This window comes from Chrysemys picta, chromosome 1, assembly GCF_011386835.1.
Source record: "Chrysemys picta bellii isolate R12L10 chromosome 1, ASM1138683v2, whole genome shotgun sequence".
Taxonomy (NCBI): Eukaryota; Metazoa; Chordata; order Testudines; family Emydidae; genus Chrysemys; species Chrysemys picta.
In genome coordinates this window covers 236,434,275-236,452,318 of record NC_088791.1, presented here as the reverse complement: position 1 = coordinate 236,452,318, position 18,044 = coordinate 236,434,275, and the positions used below count along the sequence as shown (strand labels likewise).

Sequence of the window (18,044 nt, the reverse complement as noted above, 5' to 3'; positions counted from 1 at the left end):
TCTTCCAACTTCCCACTTATCAGTCCAGCTGTTTGTAGGCCATATTGATTTTTTTCCATGTCAGCATAATTTTGTTTTCTGTATTGTTGATCTTGAGAAGTGGGCTACTGTGATCACTTTAAAATAGCTGTGCCTATTGTGTGGTGTTTTTGAGGGGGAAAATAGATGCATATAAATAACTATCTTGCAAACAGATGCAGAACTTCAAAATTGATTTTTGTAATTAACCCTGCCCAACAATCCATTTGAATTTTTTATTATGTGACATTTGCATTGTCATTTCTTTTCTTCCATGTTTCTGGGTATTTTATCACAGAACCTGTGCTTTGACATTAGTATGGACACCTCTTTTATTATTTTGTATAGTGATGTTAGTGTACATGATATTTTACAGGAATACTTGATGGCAAGGTCTTTGCACCTGAGGAATTTTAGATCTGAATTGTATGTCTATTTTTACAGAAGTACTGTGATCTTAACACTAAGTGTTAAGTTCAAAATGGTACAATGTATTGCATCCACCTCCTCCCCCCTCCTTTGCAAGTGACTCTCTTCTGAGTTGGAAGTGCCACCTGATGTTACTCCAGAGCTTGAGTGGGAGGAATTACCTCCCATCCAATGCATTACTCAAGTTGAAAAAAATAAGTTGGAGCAGGGTTCGAAGCCCCCATTTGCAAACCAGATTGCTTGCTTGTACCTGGGGTGCCATGAGGGTTCTTGTGATCTCTGCCTCTCCAGTTAAGTTATCATGCAAGGGGCAGAAAGAGGCCACAGTATCAGGACTATTGTCATATGGACAAAGAACATGACAAACATGACCCAGGTGGGTTGAGTAGATGATGGAGAGGGAGTACAAAATTTGAGAGAGCATCCACTTTGAAAGTGGATTAAGCTAGAATGGAAAAAGGCATTCTTCTTCTGGAATATGAATGTCCACACTGGGAGCTATTCTGGAATAGTTTATTCTGCAATAACCATTCTGGTCAATTTCCACATTCAGACAAGCCCTAAAAGGAAGAAGATTGCTTATTTGTTTTGTACATATCTTGGATTTTATTATCCATGTGCAAGACCAGAGTATATCAACAGCGGAGAGCTATCTGCATAAGAACATACTGGGTCAGACCAAAGGTCCATCTAGCCCAGTATCCTGTCTTCTAACAGTGGCCAATGCCAGATGCCCCAGAAGGAATGAACAGAACAGATAATCATCAAGTGATCCATCCCCTGTCATTCATTCCCAGCTTCTGGCAAACAGAGGTTAGGGACACCATCCCTGCCCATCCTGGCTAAAAGCTATTGATGGACCTATCCTCCATCAGTGTATCTAGTTCTTTTTTTATTTTGGTTTTCTAAACCAAAGGGAATGATACAGAGGTGATTGTATGTGCATTTGATTCAAATTTTTAACTCAGTCATGTCAGTTGAGGTGAGTTTAAAAGTGCGGGTTGTCCTGGAGAAAACACTCTCTCTTTCCCCCTGTGAAAACAGCTTTACGCTTGTGTTTGTCTCAAAGTCTCCTGTTTTTAAAAGCTCACTGTTGAGCTCTGTTTTTCTTCTAAAGATTCAGTTCAACAGGTTGCTTGGCCTCTGGGAACTCCTAGGTGAATATAAGCCAATTATTTTCCTCCCAGTGTCTCACTAAACTCAACACTACTGTTAAATGTTGGAGGAGAGCTGAGACTGGTGTGGAAATGCATGTGTATAAACTTCATGTACCTTTACATGTGTATAAACTTCAATATTTTAAAATTTGAAACCTTAGCACTTTGTGTCAGCTAGTCCAAATTTAGACATGCAGTTTGCTACTGCTCCCCAGCCATTAGTACCAGGTTCAGTTAGTTTCTATTGTAATGTAGTACTCTATTTTCAGCACCTGTGCCAGACATGTTTCTTAAAGACTGACATATGATAGCTTTACACTGGAATGAATTTGTTTTTAATGATCACATTTGAATATAATCCCTAATGTGCACTAGTACCTTTTGAGAATACCAATGAAAGAATCATTACAAGGAGTCATTTGAGCTGTAGAAGGAAGATGGCTGCCTGATTCTGAACTCTGTGACCAAGATCCCTACAAATTAGATGTTTGCCTAAATCATCCTTACCCAAAAAATTTCTACAGCACTTTTAAAAGGCACTTGAACTTACATGGATGATAGCAAAACCTTCCAAATCTCTGATGGAGCAAAGAACACTGAAAGAGTTGAGATAAACAGCTGTGACACCTCTACCACTCAAAACGCAGACTGAGAACGGAATCTCAGCCATGTAGCAGGCTCACTCGTGCAGAACTACACCTCTACCTTGATATAACGCTGTCCTTTGGAGCCAAAAAATCTTACTGCATTATAGGTGAAACAGTGTTATATCGAACTTGCTTTGATCCACCGGAGTGTGCGGCCCCTCCCCCCCCGGAGCTCTGCATTACCGTGTTATATCCGAATTCGTGTTATATCGGGTCGCGTTATATCGGGGTAGATTTGTACTTCTGATAACATCACAAGCGTGCAGTACATTCTGGGCACAGTTCAGATGATGCTGCATGATCTGACTGTGTGGATAGCAGAGGCTGAAGAACAGGTTTCGGCTTTGGAAGACCAATCCTGGGCTGTACAAGAAGTGGAGGCAAAATCTGCCTGACTTGATAAAAGCCCTGCAGGAGAAAGGGGATAAGATCTTAGCACTGCAATATAAGGGTCATGGCAAGCTAATTCCTTCATTGCACATTAATCAAGCTGCCTTGGGACACAGACTTTGATCGGGTGCACAGATCACCTGCATCTAAGCCTCATTTAGATATCTGAGGATGACAACTAGGAGCTGGGGGGTCCAGGGAGCAATCCAGAGCAGGCAGCCTGGCAAACCTGGAAATGATAGTTTCTCAGTACAGAAATGCTGAAACATTTGCCCTCCACCTCTTCCCCTAATTCGCATAGAATCATTGAAGTGTAGGACCGCAAGGGAACTCAGTAGGTCTTCTAGTCCGGTCCCCTGCAGTCAAGGCAGGACTACATAATAACTAGACCATTCCTGACAGGTATTTTTGACCTTCTAAAAGATGGTGTCCTAGCTCCATTCCCATGAACTGCTCTTATCTTGATACTGCAAATGCCCAGATAAATATGCTAGTTACTACCAATATCCTCGATCAACACTTACTGTAAGAGATTGGGAGAATTCTCCAGTCTCAGAAAATACTTTTGCCAGATATTGTCCAGAGTCTGGCTTGGTTTGGTAAGCATAGACATGGGGTAAGTAACCTGGAACAGATGATGATGTCCAGCTCTCAATACTTAGAAGTATCTACTTATTGATAGAACTGGAACCCCTCCCCCCCCCAAAAAAGGTAAACTGCTCCAATTTACAATCTTATATAGATTGTGATCTAGGATCGACCTTTTAAAATTACAAGATCCTTCTTGAGCTTCCATCCTATACTCTCTCAAGAGAAAATACTGTTCCTCTTCCATTGATCTACCACTTAGAGGCAAGGCACAGAATCTTGCCCATAGTCCTTGGTCCTAGACCTGAGATCAATGATCCATTACTATGCAGTATGAACCTTTAAAACTGTATGTGCATTTTACACACTCTTCACTCATGAGCACTATATGGACCACATTTCACTTCTTCCTTTCTTCCCTTCTCCCCTTTTCCGATGGTCTGTCCACTGATGAGCTACGTCCCCTCTTCCTTGGATTTATTATTTAATTGCTATATACCTAACTAAAAGCACTTAACTAGAAACCATATTTAAAAAATACATGTTGTGGATTAACATTTTTCAGAAGTTTTAGAATGGCTGTGCCTGGTCTACAATAACCAGGGAGACAGATTTAAACTGTCTTAGCCTGAACTGTTTTAAAATCACGTTTAATGCTGGTTCTCCAATGTGGTTTCATCTTCATTGTAGACAAGGTTGTGCTGTTTCCTGTCAGTCTGCCCTGTCTCTCCAGCTTAATACTCATCTGATGCAGTCACAGCGGCCTCTCCATCACCTCCATAACTAGTTCTTTCACTTGTGCTGCCTCACCTATTTGGAAATCCCTTCCTCACAGTCACCATATCATGTGAGTCGGAGGAAAAAGTGAAAAGAGACCAAGTAGAAATCTGATTGAAAGCAAAGGTAGGCCAAATAAAATGGGAAAGTCAGAGATGAGTGTGACAGGTTTGGTCACAGAGACCCTCTTGGGACTGCCACCTGATGTGCTGAGACTACCTCTGAGCCCATTTTCCCTGCCAGCTTGGGACTTCAGAAACCTGCCTTGTTGAGCCAGACATGCTAGCCTGCTGCAAACACAGACCCAGGGTCTGAACCATGTCCTCCAAAGCTGCAGGCTTTGACTGAAAACCACTTAGCAGGTTACTTATCTCCAGCACCCAGATACACAGCTCCCAATGTGATGCAAAGTAAGTTACCAAGCCAAATAAAACAAAATATGCAAGTCTAAGCCTAATACAGTAAGAAACTGAATACAAGTAAATATCACCCTCTGAGATGTTCCAATAAGCTTCTTTCATAGACTGGACTCCTTCCTAGTCTGGGCCCAATCCTTTTCAGACCAATGTTGTAGTTTATGGTCTGGGTCCAGCAATCACTTACACCCCTGTGGTTACTGTCCTTTGTTCCAGTTTCTTTTAGGCATGTCTTTGCGGTGGAGAGGCCATCTCTTGAGCTAGTTGAAGACCAAATGGAGAGGCTTCCAGGGCCTTTTATAGTCTTTCTCTTGTGGGTGGGAACCCCTTTGTTCTTCTGTGTAAAATCACAGTAACAAGATGGAGTTTGTAGCCACCCGGGCAAGTCACATGTCCATGAATGATTCAGCTTTTTGCAGGCCAACGCCATTGTTTACATGGTAGTTTGAAGATTCCCAGGAAAGCTCAGATGTGGATTGGCATCTCCCAAAGTCCATTGTCAGTTAAGTGTTTCTTGATTGGGCACTTACTCAGAATAGGTCTTTCTCAAGAAGCTGACCAAATGCTTCACTGATGCTACTTAGAATCAAACACATTGAGATACAAGTACATAGCCAATATTCATAACTTCAGATACAAAAATGATACATACAGACAGCATAATCATAACCAGCAAATTACAACCTTTCCATAGACACCTTACTTGACCTCCTTTGTACAAGATTTGGTGCAACTATAGGACCTTGGTTACAACAATGATCTATATGGTCACAGTTCATGTCAATAATGCCACAATGAACATCGTAAATAAGAGGAGCTACTAAGAGGATGATGCTGACTTTGGCTGTAGAGGGATAATACAGATACAACTGGCTCTTGTCGTTTGCACTGCACTATAATTAGGTTACCCAAAACAAGACACTGGCAAACAAACCCCTCAAGCACCTGCCTGGATCTTGTCTCTGTGTTGTCCTCATTCCTCTTCAAAAATTAAGGTTCAGTCATGTTGGATCAATCAACGCAGAGTAGTTGAGCATGCTGGGCTCCTATTTCCACTTATTTCCATTAAAGCAGATGCTTTTCTATCTCTTATAGAGGAAAGGAAGTTACCAACTGTCCAGAAATATTAGTTAGCACTTTCAAAATTCTTTTGAAGCTGGAGATAGAATGAAGGTATAATCTAACCAGGAAGAGGGTTCCCCCTTCTAGTCCATTGAATACCCATCACTAAATGTCTGCCCGTTTGGATTGCTCAGCATCCACACTATCCACACAGTAGTTTGTAGATGAGTAGTTACAGATACAATGAAGTAAACCACATCGTATCCTAAACTTATGAACTATGTCTCTACTTGTTTGCAAACACTTCTACGATGTATCATTTTCTTGTTTAGTATTTGTTTCTTAGCACTGAGGAAAATAATCTTATATTTAATAAGCACTTTGCAGGGCAATACCACTCCATATAAGTGGGCTTTCCTGTAATACGTACAACTCCAAAGCTAAGGTGTAACATACACAGATTGAATTTGGTGACTGGCATTTCTCCTGGAGGTAATTTTCTAATGCATAACCTATAAATCACTAAGAGTAATAGCAGTCAGAGAACTACTAGCTTTGCCAAGAATGGGTTCTGCTACTTTGTCTTCACAGTTAGCGCCTTTGCATTGGGGAAAAGTGTAGTACCTTTTTACTACTAATGATGAGATATTGTCTTTCTGTGGTCCTATGGCTCAAAATTGCTTCCATTTAAAGCATTAACCATTGCTGGTCTGTGGTGTGGATGTAGGCTTTGTAAGTATTTTTACAAATAACCTTCAAGAATGAGAGGTATAGTGAAATTTTAATATTCGCAAACTGCATCAAGTGAACAGCTTTTCATCAGGCTTTTTAATATGTGCCTGCCTTAGTGCCCTGTTCATTCTTTCCCCACTCTCTTTGCATTTGTCCAATATGTATGGAATGGACTTTCTCAGGTTCTTTATTCACATCGCACTTAAAAAACAAACAAACAAAAACAGTAACAGAAGACGCCTCTGGTGCCCTCAAGAACTGAATTAATAACGAGGGATGGGGAAAACTAAATTGTCCCATATTCCTGGATTTCTCAGTGCAGCCTGTCTATGTATGTAATCTTTAAACTGTAAGCTTCTTTGGGCAGGAGCTGTCTTTATTTTTATGCACGGTGTAGTGCTGAGCTCACTATTGGTGCCAAACAAAGTGGATTATATACCATATTTCATAGACTGTTAAGGCTAGACGGGGCCATTGTGATCATCTAGTCTGACTTCCTGCAGAACACAGGCCATAGCACCTCACCCTATAATTCTTGCATCAAGTCCATAAATTCTGGTTGAGCTAGAGTATCGCTTTTAAGAAAGACACCGAATCTTGCTTCAATTTGCATTTTTAAATACACAACCATTAAATTGTCTGACCCTAACAATGAGTGCAATGACCAAACATTAGTTGAGGAAAAACAAAAACACGTTTTGATAATGAATGTGAATATTGTGAACTTTTAATGGAGAACACACAGGGACAAGCAATTTAAGTTTCTAATTTGTCTGTATCTAGAAGGCAGTTTCTGTGAAGGTGGTGTTGGAAGGAAGGACAGCAATGTAATGGTTTGGTTTTGAAATTATATGTTGGAAGCAACTAGAATTGACACCAATGCAAAAACTTTCTGTTTGTGTTTTGAAATGCTCATTATAAGGCCTCTTCATGTAGCTTTTCATGAAACATGAAAGTTATTCAGTATGAATTCAGTCATCTAAAAGCTGTATTTTCACCATAGGGTGAGGCTGATAAGTACTAGTGTGTTGCTAGTTCTGCTGACAGTCTTCTGTGTGTCAGTATTATTTAAACAAACACTATAGCATTTATTAAAAGAATATCTCATGTCAAATCCTGTGGAAATGTTACATGTAGCACTCTATAAAATCTGGCCTTGCATTGGAAAGCTACCCACAATAGCAATCGCTACAGGATTTCTTGAACACTTTCCGAGTATGGTTTACATTTTAAAAGAGGGATTATCTTGTGGACTCTGTACCCTTCCAATCATGATTCTGTGGACCCATACCCCTTTTTTCACAATCATATAACACCAAATAGACAGTTAAATGAAAAAATATTGCTAGGGAAGTAATGTGTTTAGCTGTTTTTAAAACCAGTTTAACAGATGGAAACCAGGAGCAGGAAGCCAGTAACATGGGACCACTCTGCTCTCTGTGGTTCATGCACCTGAATAAAATTGTGGCTACCTGGGGTTTTGTGCTCATCATTATGCTGCACTGTCTGTCGACTTGGAACTTCAGGGGGACAGTAGGATTAGAATTTAATTCCTGCCCCAAAATCATAGGCAGCTGCCACTTGAGCTCAAGGATTCTGGGAATGTTACAGTGTTGGGGGCAGAGTAGAAGGCAGTGCTGTACATGCAAGCAAGCCAGTTCACTATGGTAGTAGTGAGACACTGGGTTTTTATCCTTTGTGATAAGTTATCACATACAAAAAACTCCTATGTTAATAAAACATTGTCAGGGTTGCAAAGTCAAACATTAAAAGTTAGGCAATATCAGAATTAAGATTGCCGTTGCAAAGTCAAGGTTGTATAACTCATCTCCACTAACTCATTTTACTTCATCCATGGTGTCTTTTGTTGCCTGCTTCATCGCTCAGTGTGTTTCTAATGCAAAGACAATTGGTAGTAGCACACGCCCTTGTCTAACTCCAGTCACAATATCGAATTACTCACCCAGGCCTGCATCCAATTATACTGCTCATCTCTTTCCATCAGCTTGTCTGGGATCCCAGAGGTAGCAATATTCCACCAGGTGTCGAATGCTTTCTTAAAGTCAATACATGTGATTAAGGTGTGCTTTTGCCAAGCAGCAGCTTTTTCGATGATCTGTCAGAGTGAAGATCTGTTCACAACATGATGTACCTGGATGGAACCCAGCCTAATCTCCTCATAATATTTCATCTACTTCATTCTGTTCAGCATAACGGTGCCCAATACTTTGCCCGAGGTTGGTAGCAGTACAATAGCTCCTAGGTTCATTGAGTGATTATGATCACCCTTTTTAGTCAGTGACACTGTGATACCATCTTTCGAGTCTTGTGGCACTTGTTCTTTCACCAATGTTTCATTACTGTGTTTAGTTGTCTACTCAGTCAGAATTTGCCTCCTGTCTTTAGTTGAATTCTGTTAACCCCCAAATCTTTCCCCTGTTTGAGGTCTTTGATGGTTGCTTTAATTTCATGAGATGTTATTGGTCCCTCTTCTATTTCTAATTTAGTATTGGCATTTCTCTTAAACCTGAGCATGATCATCTGCCCCAGGCAGTTTAATATGGAATGGAAATTTTTGCCATTGTCTGGCTTGTTCTTCATGCATTTTCAACATCTGTACCCAAGAGTCCCTGGTGAGCATCACCTGTGACTGGTTCTTCCTGAGAGGTCTATCACTGTTCTACAGAGCTGCTTGATGTCTCCCCTTTGTGCTGCTTCCTCTTCCTCTTCAGTCTTCTCCTGAAACCAGGCACTTCTATCTTACCTGCTTCTCCCCTTTATTTCTTTGTCATCTTCTCTGTATGTGCCACTGGGTAGCAACAGGATGTCTCCCTTGTTCCGTAGGGCATACACGTTGCAATCACCTGAGCTTGCTTTGATCTCCTTATTTGATATTTTCTGTGATGTCCTGCTCTGTCAGCTCGCTTACTCTCTCATTTGTTATTTTGTCTTTCCCTGAAATGGAGCCAAAAACCCAAGTATGGCAGATCTCAATGAAAGCTGAGATCTCGTGACATTGAATTCTAATGACCAAATCTGTAACAAAAGTAGGTACATGGAATGTATGTACTTTGTATAATCTGGGAAAGTTGGCACCGGTTACGTGAGAAATGAAAAAAGCACCATCTGACCATACTTGGTGTCAGTGAAACGAGATGGGCAGGAAGTGGGAAGATGGTGTGTGATGGTGCTGCAATCTTATACAGTGGAACCTCGATTGTCTGATTGGGGCCATGTCGGATAACCAGAAATCCAGATAAACTGGAGAATGAGTGGTAGGGCTCAGGTTGTCAGCGCAGGGCAGTGGGACTCCTGCTGTTGTGCTGACAGCTGAAGCCCCAGCTGCTAACAGCCCCAGGCAGCTGATGGTTCGGTTAATACAGAGAGCTGGATAATGGAGGCTTGGTTAAACAGTTCTACTGTACTTGGGATGTGGAATGGACAAAAGAGGTGTAATTATGTTTGATCACATCACAACAAAGCCTCTGCTGGCTTGGGAGCTAGTGAACAACAGAATAACAGCCAGGCTGCAAACAAGACACATTAAGCATGCAATAATCTGAGTGTATGCACTCACAAATGCAGTAGGTGACAGTGAAAAGGATGCATTCTCTGCGCAGGTGCAGCAAGTATTTGATGATGTGCCTAACCATGACATTAACTTGATAGACAACTTCAATGCACAAATTGGCAACAGCTCTGTTGGCTGGGAAGGCTTTATGGGCACAGCAGCAGAAGGCATCCAAACTGATATGGCAAACAGTTCTTGAATTTCTGTGGCACAAACAACCTAAAGATAGGAGGCAGTCTCTTCTAGCACAAGAGGATTCACAAGATCACATTGAGATCACCAGACAATATGATTGTCAGCCAGATAGATCATGTGTTTATAAATAAGAAATGGACGTCTTTTTGGAGGGATGTCAGAGTAAGCAGAGGAGCAGATGTTGGCTCAGATCATTCTCTTTTAGTGGGTACATTACAACTTCAAGTGAAAAAGATCACAGAGCATTAAAATCAGATGGCTTCTTCCTTCATGTTGATCGGGCGCCAGTGGGGTGGGTGGGTGTGAACTGCAGTTTTTTTCAATGGCTTATAGCATGTCTAAATTTGGGCTGACTTCCCATGGGATGTCAAAGGGCACCTCCCTGAAACAAAGCTCCCCCCCTCCCCCCCTTGCCAAATTTCAAATCCTTGCTCTGTAGCGTAGGGGCATTAGATCATTTCAAAGAAAAGGTCCCAATAATTTTTTTTAAACATACATTATTTTGTCTATTATTTCCTAGCTTTGTTCTCGGAAAGAGGCTACAGCTGAACCATTTTGGCATGGAAAACTTCAGCCCACATGGTTAAAGTTTGGCAAAGTTATAGGCAATTGAAAATAGATCCTTGTAATGGGAAGTGTCAGGCAACCTTAATCATAACTGTAGTGTGCATTGGTGAGAACACAAAGGCCCCTCCCCCTTTTGTTAGGTGCCATTGGAACATTAAAGAATGTAAAGTGCAGGATCCCTGTGTTTGTCCCATGTCATAACATCTTCCTCAGGCTCCTCCACTCTCCCCAAAACAGTAACACATGGCACTGTGAGCAGCATAGAGTCTCTGAACACCATGGAAAAACATTTGTTCAGTATGAACTCAAAGATACAAGTGCTACCAAATGAACTGCCAACAGTACCTAGGCTTTCGATCATTCAAATAATGAACTGGTCTGATCCTGCTTAGCTTATGAGACCTGACAAAATTGTAGCCTGAGGGAATAGACCTTTATTTCATGCTGTTAGTAAAATTAAAACTCTTGTATATTTCAAATATTTGCAAGAAGAAAATTCACAAAGAATAGTTGAATTTTTTCCCCCCTATATTAACTGGCATGGTTTAGCCCAGGGGTTGGCAATGTTCGGCACGCGGCTCACCAGGGTAAGCACCCTGGCGGGCCGGGCCAGTTTTATTTACCTGCTGACGCGGCAAGTTCGGCCGATCGCGGCCCCCACTGGCCGCGGTTCGCCGTCCTGGGCCAATGGCGGCAGCGAGAAGCGGCGCGGGAAAGCGATGTGCTGACCGCGGCTTCTTGCCACCACCATTGGCCCGGGACGGCGAACCACGGCCAGTGGGGGCCGCGATCGGCCGAACTTGCCGCATCAGCAGGTAAATAAAACTGGCCCGGCCCACCAGGGTGCTTACCCTGGCGAGCTACGTGCCAAATGTTGCCGACCCCTGGTTTTAGCCCCTTAGCCCAAGCGGAGTTGGTAAGAACTATATTTCTATTAAGATTACTTAATATGTAGGGGTACTTGTTACATTACAATAAGAAGGCCTTCAACACAAGATTTAAATTCAAGTTTCCTGCTTCATTTTGTGAAAGGTTCTCTGTTAAACCTAGATAGTGTCACGTAGAAAGCAACATGAAAACTCTGTGATCTCTGTCTCAATATCTAAAGTGTTCTGTACTAAATACACTAAGGTCAGGCTACAACTCTGTTCTCTCCTGGCAGGAAGGCTTCTTGGAAACACAATCTGTTATGCCCAGAAGGATGTCTCATTCTTGTTTATATAATGTATAAAAAGCTAGCAGAGCGAAATATAATTAATAAGAAATGTAAAAGTGGTCTCCTGTACTAAATGAATCCTGTGCTGAGATTGCTGGCTGGATTTGTGTTAGGGTTGCCAGCCCTGCAGGATTGTCCTGGAGTCTCCAGGAATTAAAGATTAATCTTTAGTTAAAGATTGTGTCATGTGATGAAACCTCCAGGAATACATCCAACCCAAAGTGGCAGCCCTAATTCATATTGTTGACTGATTAAACTTTGAGAGAATTTCAGTCATTCAGAAATAAATAAAAAATATATATATATATAGTTTCTGAATCAGATTGTCTTGATTGGATAAAATGTTCAGTAATTCTGTTTTCTCAGCTGGTCAAAATGCAGTAGCCCAGGAATGGTAGAAGGCCCATTGTCTCTAGGTACTGTGGGAACCTGTTGATTTCTGGGGGAATTGAGGGGTTCAGCACTCTGTAATATTGGGTCCAAAATTAGCAACTGCATCAACATGTATTAGATAGGATGGCTAGACTTATAACAGTGATTTGGCAGAGCATAAATAAAGCCATTATAAAAACATCACAGGCTCAACTAGAGCTTTAAATTAGCTATCTGTACGTGCAGGGAATTGCATTGCTCTTCAGTGGCCACTGCAATGCCACTTATCTCCAAGCAGGATAATCCTGCCTGGGGAGAATAGGCTCCTGCTGAGTCAGGGTCTCTGCTCCCGCCCCTGAGCAGCTGCCAAGCCAATCTCCTGCACACACAGTTGTTACAGAAGAGCTGCTCTAGAGACGCAGTGTGAGGAGGCAGATACAATGGGAGACAATAAGTGGGGTGCAAATGGAAGGAAATACGATGGAAGACACAAGCTTTTTAATCAACCTTCCTCATTGGAAGGTACCAGTGGTTTGGGGTGGATCTTCCTCCTCACAGGGTGTGTCTATAATACCCGCAGGATCGGCGGGCAGCGATCGATCCAGCGGGGGTCAATTTATCACGTCTAGTCGAGACGCGATAAATCGACCCCACCCCCCCCGAGCGCTCTCCTGTCGACTCCTGCACTCTGCTGCTGCAAAAGGTGCAGGCGGAGTTGATGGGGGAGCGGCAGCAGTCGACTCACCGCAGTGAAGACACCACGGTGAGTAGGTCTAAGTACGTCAACTTCAGCTACGTTATTCACATAGCTGAAGTCGTGTAACTTAGATCAATTTCCCCTCCCCCAATGTAGACCAGGCTCCACACACACATGCTAAAGCCCCATCTTGTGATTTGAAACTACTTTGCTTCCTCACTTTTGTAGCAGCAGGTGACAGTTAGCTTGTCCCAACATTTTGCTAATAAATCTTATTTCTTACTTAGCCAAGAGAGTTATAAATTTCAGAGGACCAAACATGACACAAGAGCAGAGAAGTGCTCCATTTTCCTGCTTTATCTCCACTGCTGTGCTCTAAGGCAATTTACAGATTCCCCTGTGGGAGAATTACATCTTTGCTGCTCATGCACATAGCACTTCCCTGTAGGTTATAACTTGCCTGGAGTGGAAGTTTCTCCCTTGCCCCCATTAGTCAGTTAATCCATCAATTGATTCTAACAGTAGTAAATCTGGATGTTCCCATTGTTCATGTGACTGTCCAAGGATAGACAAAAGGAGGTGGGGCTGACCCTACTGGCCTTAGTGGCAGCCTGTTGGGGTTAAGTGGCTTGGCAGATGCAAAAAAAAAAAAAAAGAAAGAAAAGGAACAGGAACAACAACCCGTAGCTGCAAATCCCCCTTTTTGGGTCCTTAAAATAAATTTCTCTGTTTCTATGCGGCAACATGAGGGGAATTTTGCCTTTCTTTCCAGACAGACACAAAAGGAGCCCAGGGCTGTGCCCCTTGCCCCCCCAGTCTTTGATAAGCCGTGTGTTGGTAGGCAGGCAGGCATGTTTACAAAGAGGAGGGATGGATGCAATGGAGAGTTTGTCAGAGATAAGGAAATCCTCCCAAACTGGCCTTCATTTTAGCGGCAGAATTTTAATAAGGGCCTGCCACAAGCCCCCTCCACACAATACTGGATTAACTCCTTGAAGTTAGCTCTTTGATCCCAACAGGATATTGCCAGGAGTAACCCACCTCTTTTCTAATCTATAGTTTTCTGTCACTTGTCTTTAACAGACAGCTTTTACTGCACTTATAACTGACGTGTTGTACAGCCGAATTGCTGTAGCAAAAAGGAAATAGTGGATTTAAATCCAGCACCAGATAATGCCTCTTAGCCACTAATGGTGTAATAGCCCTCAGCCTCGGAGTATTAGAACCCACAGAACATGTTCAGTTTCTGTTGGGTGATCTGCTTTTGTATGATGAAGGCAAAATGCAGGTGCATGTGTGGTCAAATTAGCTAGCCATAGAGATGGTTATAATTCCTTAGAACAGGGTTATCAGATTTGAAGTTCCCAAACAGAGGACACTGCTGGAGAGAGGAGGAGTTGGGGGGAGGGTGCAGTTGGGGGGTATTTGGGAGATGCAGGAGGGGGTACCTGCGGCCTCTCTCTTGAAATGGGTGGCAGTGTTGCTCCATGGCAGGGCGGCTGGCACAGGCCCAGGACACAGCGCCAGCCTATCAGTCAGCACCTCCCTGTGGGCCTCTCCCCCTCCCCAGGGCAGGGAGCTGGGGCCTGGCCCTGTCACCCTTCTGGCAGGGCTCTGAGGCCCCACAGCAGGGTAGGCAGCCTGGCTGAGAGGCGCTTGGCAGCTCTGCTTAGCTGGTGGGCAGGGCTGGACTGGGCAGGGTTAGCAGCTGCATATGCAGAGGAGGGACCAACTGGGGCACGGAAACAGCTCTTTCTGATCTGCAGTTAACAAGGAAAAATCCCAGACATTTCTTCATATTTCAAAAAGCCACCCAGATGGAGATCAGAGGATCTAAAAAGAGGTCGTGTCTGGGAAATCCCAGATGTATAGTAATCCCTTAGAACGGTATCTTCCTTCCTCCATGGCGGGTCTGACTAGCTGGGCTTGCTGGAGGGGTGGCTGGTGAAGGAGAGAATGCACCTCCCTGGGAGCTGCAGCATGGGAGCAGAGTTCCTCTTGAGTGACCATTCTGCCAGGGCCACTCTGATGGCTCTCAGCTTGGGAATGTTGATGTGCATTTATCTCTCTTTGTGGCATCATCATTTGTGGCTATTTCTTGTTCCTTGGGTAAGCTGGTCACACCTCAGGCTGGCATGTCTAGTTTGATTATGATCCTGTCTGGGTTTTATTGTTGGAAGCAGGGGGGTTTTCTTTGAAACTGTTGAGCTCTGAGAGCCTCTGTGGAATGACTTGTTGGCTGGGGAGTGTTTGCCTGCAAGCCCCAAATAAAAAAACAGGTGTTGAATAATCCTCTTTTCACCAGTTGAGGTTGCAGGACTTGGCTTTTATTTTTAACAGGTGAAGGACAATTTGGGGAATTTTATGTTAACACAACTGCCAACCTTCTGCTCAAAAACCATGAGTCAAGCCCCCAAAATTAATGAGTGGCTTAAAAATAATACATCTTGGGTTCTTTATTTGCATCCTGGCTTTTGAGCCATTAGGGTTCACTAAAGTCACATTTTCAAGCCCTTTTCAACAACCATGAAGGCCAAAAGGCTTATTTTTTAAAATGAAAGCTGAGAGTCTCACTTAAAGCATGATTCCAGGATCTTGGGCTTAAAGAAAACCCTCAAATATTGTGCGACTCAGTAACATTATGAACTGAGGCAACACTGAAGAAAACCGTTCTCGGGTATAGACGAAGGGCTGGGAATTCTACCAAATCTGTCCATTTATGGGTTTTCTGGAGTGCCCATCACTGTAGTGTTTAAGCCTGTGTCCCTTTGATAGTATGAATGCACCTTTCTTGGGCTCCTAAAAATGTGCAGATTCATATAGTGGGCAGTGGTGACTCTGAATTGTACATGATTCACTGCTTTAGGTGTTCATGATGCAAGATTATGTACAAGCTGCTGATCTGGACTGGGGAGTGGACAGTAATATCTACCCATATTGACTCAGTCAGGGAATGTTTGAGGGATTAGTAAAGAGTGCAGTAAGGAACAGACCCTGCAGGGGAGTCCCAGGAGTAGAACAATATGGGGACTCTGAGTGAGAGATTCTGGGCCAGGCTCTCATAAGGAAGCCTTAAATCTGGCCCAAGTGGCAAGCTGGGGAATCTCCACAGCCAGCTCTGTGCCAGCCCCCACCCGTTCTGAGCACCCAGGAGATGTGCAGGGATCCATGTCCAGAGCACACTATGCACTGCCTATTCCTATCTGCTGCAATGGCCCTTTGGGAGCCATTGCAGGCTGTTGTAAATTAGATTGAGCCTGTGGCAGCTCTGATTTATGCTAGGGGTCAAATTGATCCTTGGCAGCCCCAGGGATTGGGGGAACCCAGGGGTGGTATACGCTATGTTTGCCATTGCCCTTCTCCTTCCCTGGTTTCTGGGCTGGGAGTGCTGTGGAGGCAGCCTGCCCAGCCCTAAGGAAAATGAAGCACCTCACCTTCCCTTTGACAATCCCTGTCTCTAGAGTAACATTAAATGGGTCTGGAAAGTGAGTATCTTCACCCCTCTTAAGCAGTGTGCCAACTGATTTTAGGGGGAAAAGGGAAGAAAAAATATACAAATCCCTGAAGTGAAAGAAAGTGGAGCCGTCTGTAATTTTCTGAGAAATGCAATTCTGCCTGCAGAGTCTGAAAGGTTAAGAATTGGGCATTATGGTTCTAATTGGAAGAAAATAAGTTTATATTAGGCAGGTGAGATGAACTGCATCCAAACAGTGTGCTGGTTAAGAGGAAAGACTTCTGTGTGGGACAGTTTAACTAATGGATGGGGGAAAGGGAAAAGAAACAAAGTCCATGCAGAAGCCAGGAAAGAGAGATTAAAAATCATTTGAAACAACATGAATGGGTCAGACAGCGATAAAATTACTTATTTGTATTAATAACACAGTGGGGTGTAGGAGAGAATATTAAAAGATCCTCCAGAATGATGGGAGTAAAATCACAAAGGAGTTTACTAAGGCAGGGGTTCTCAAACTGGGGGTTGGGACCCCTCAGGGGGTCGCAAGAGTATTACATGGGGGGGGGGGAGGTGTCGTGAGCCGTCAGTCTCCAACCCAAACCCCGCTTTGCCTCCAACATTTATAATGGTATTAAATATATTAAAAAGTGTTTTTAATTTATAAGGGGGGTCGCACTCAGAGGCTACCTATGTGAAAGGGATCACCAGTACAAAAGTTTGAGAACTACGGTGCTAAAGTATTCATATAATTTCAAGAAGCAAGGCAATAAAAAACAGGGGAAGTGGAACTGTGAATGCAAAAAGAATTTCAACATTTTATTAATAGAAACAGATGGTGGGAAAGTGAAAGCAACTGGGCAGCTCAGTATTGAAGGATTTACTCTGTTCAGAAAGAAAATGAAAGGGGGAAGGGACTGACCTTCTGTAAATTAAAGTTTGGAAGCTACTGAAGTAATAATGTTTAGCAATGCATACTGTTAGTGCACTGTGCAAATATTAATTAATATAACAGTAGGAGATCCTAGAAGAGATATATGTAGACTATCATCATAATGAATCAGAATTACAGATAGGAATTTGCTATAGCTTCAGAGCAGCAACATAAAGCAAAAACAGAAATAAACAAGAGTTCCTACATTAGCTTCTGTGGGGACAGCTGTAGAACCAGATGTTCGTTGTGGGTGACGTGCAAATAATATATTTAGCACTGCAAAACTAGCATAAAAATATACTGTCCCAGATACTAAATCTGTTTACTATGAAAATTGATCATGGAAAAATAGATGTTGTTTTTCTCATGTATTTAAAAAAATAAATAATGACTATGCGCAAAAATAAATTATGCAAAGCTGGCTAATTCTCACAAATGAAATAAATAGTTAAAAACAATTAAGGGTTGCCCAAGTGAATATTGTACCAAGAAAACCACTAAAAATCCAGGAAGGCCCTAGTTAAGCCATCCCTTGAAACCCACAGCTATGATTTTATCTTCTCCATATTATCTTGTTCACATCTACCACTTACCCCACATGCTTCTCTTCTCTATGTCTATGCAAACGGGCAGTCTTTATCTCTGACCACGTAGCGTGGCTAGACAGGAACGTTTTCTAATGATGGAGAATGTTTCATAGGTTATAAGGCCAGAAGGAACCATTGTGATCCTCTAATGTGACCACCTGTATAACATATTGATGCTGTTCTGAAGTTGAAGACTCATGTGGAGGATATTTAGTTCACCCGTTTAAATGTATTGTGC

At 42.7% G+C, this 18,044-nt stretch overlaps 1 protein-coding gene across 32 annotated transcripts in view; it reads left to right on the top strand.

The window, feature by feature from the left end:
• INPP4A (inositol polyphosphate-4-phosphatase type I A) overlaps window positions 1-18,044 on the top strand; it is a 192,388-nt gene that overhangs the window by 905 nt on the left and 173,439 nt on the right. The window lies entirely within an intron of this gene.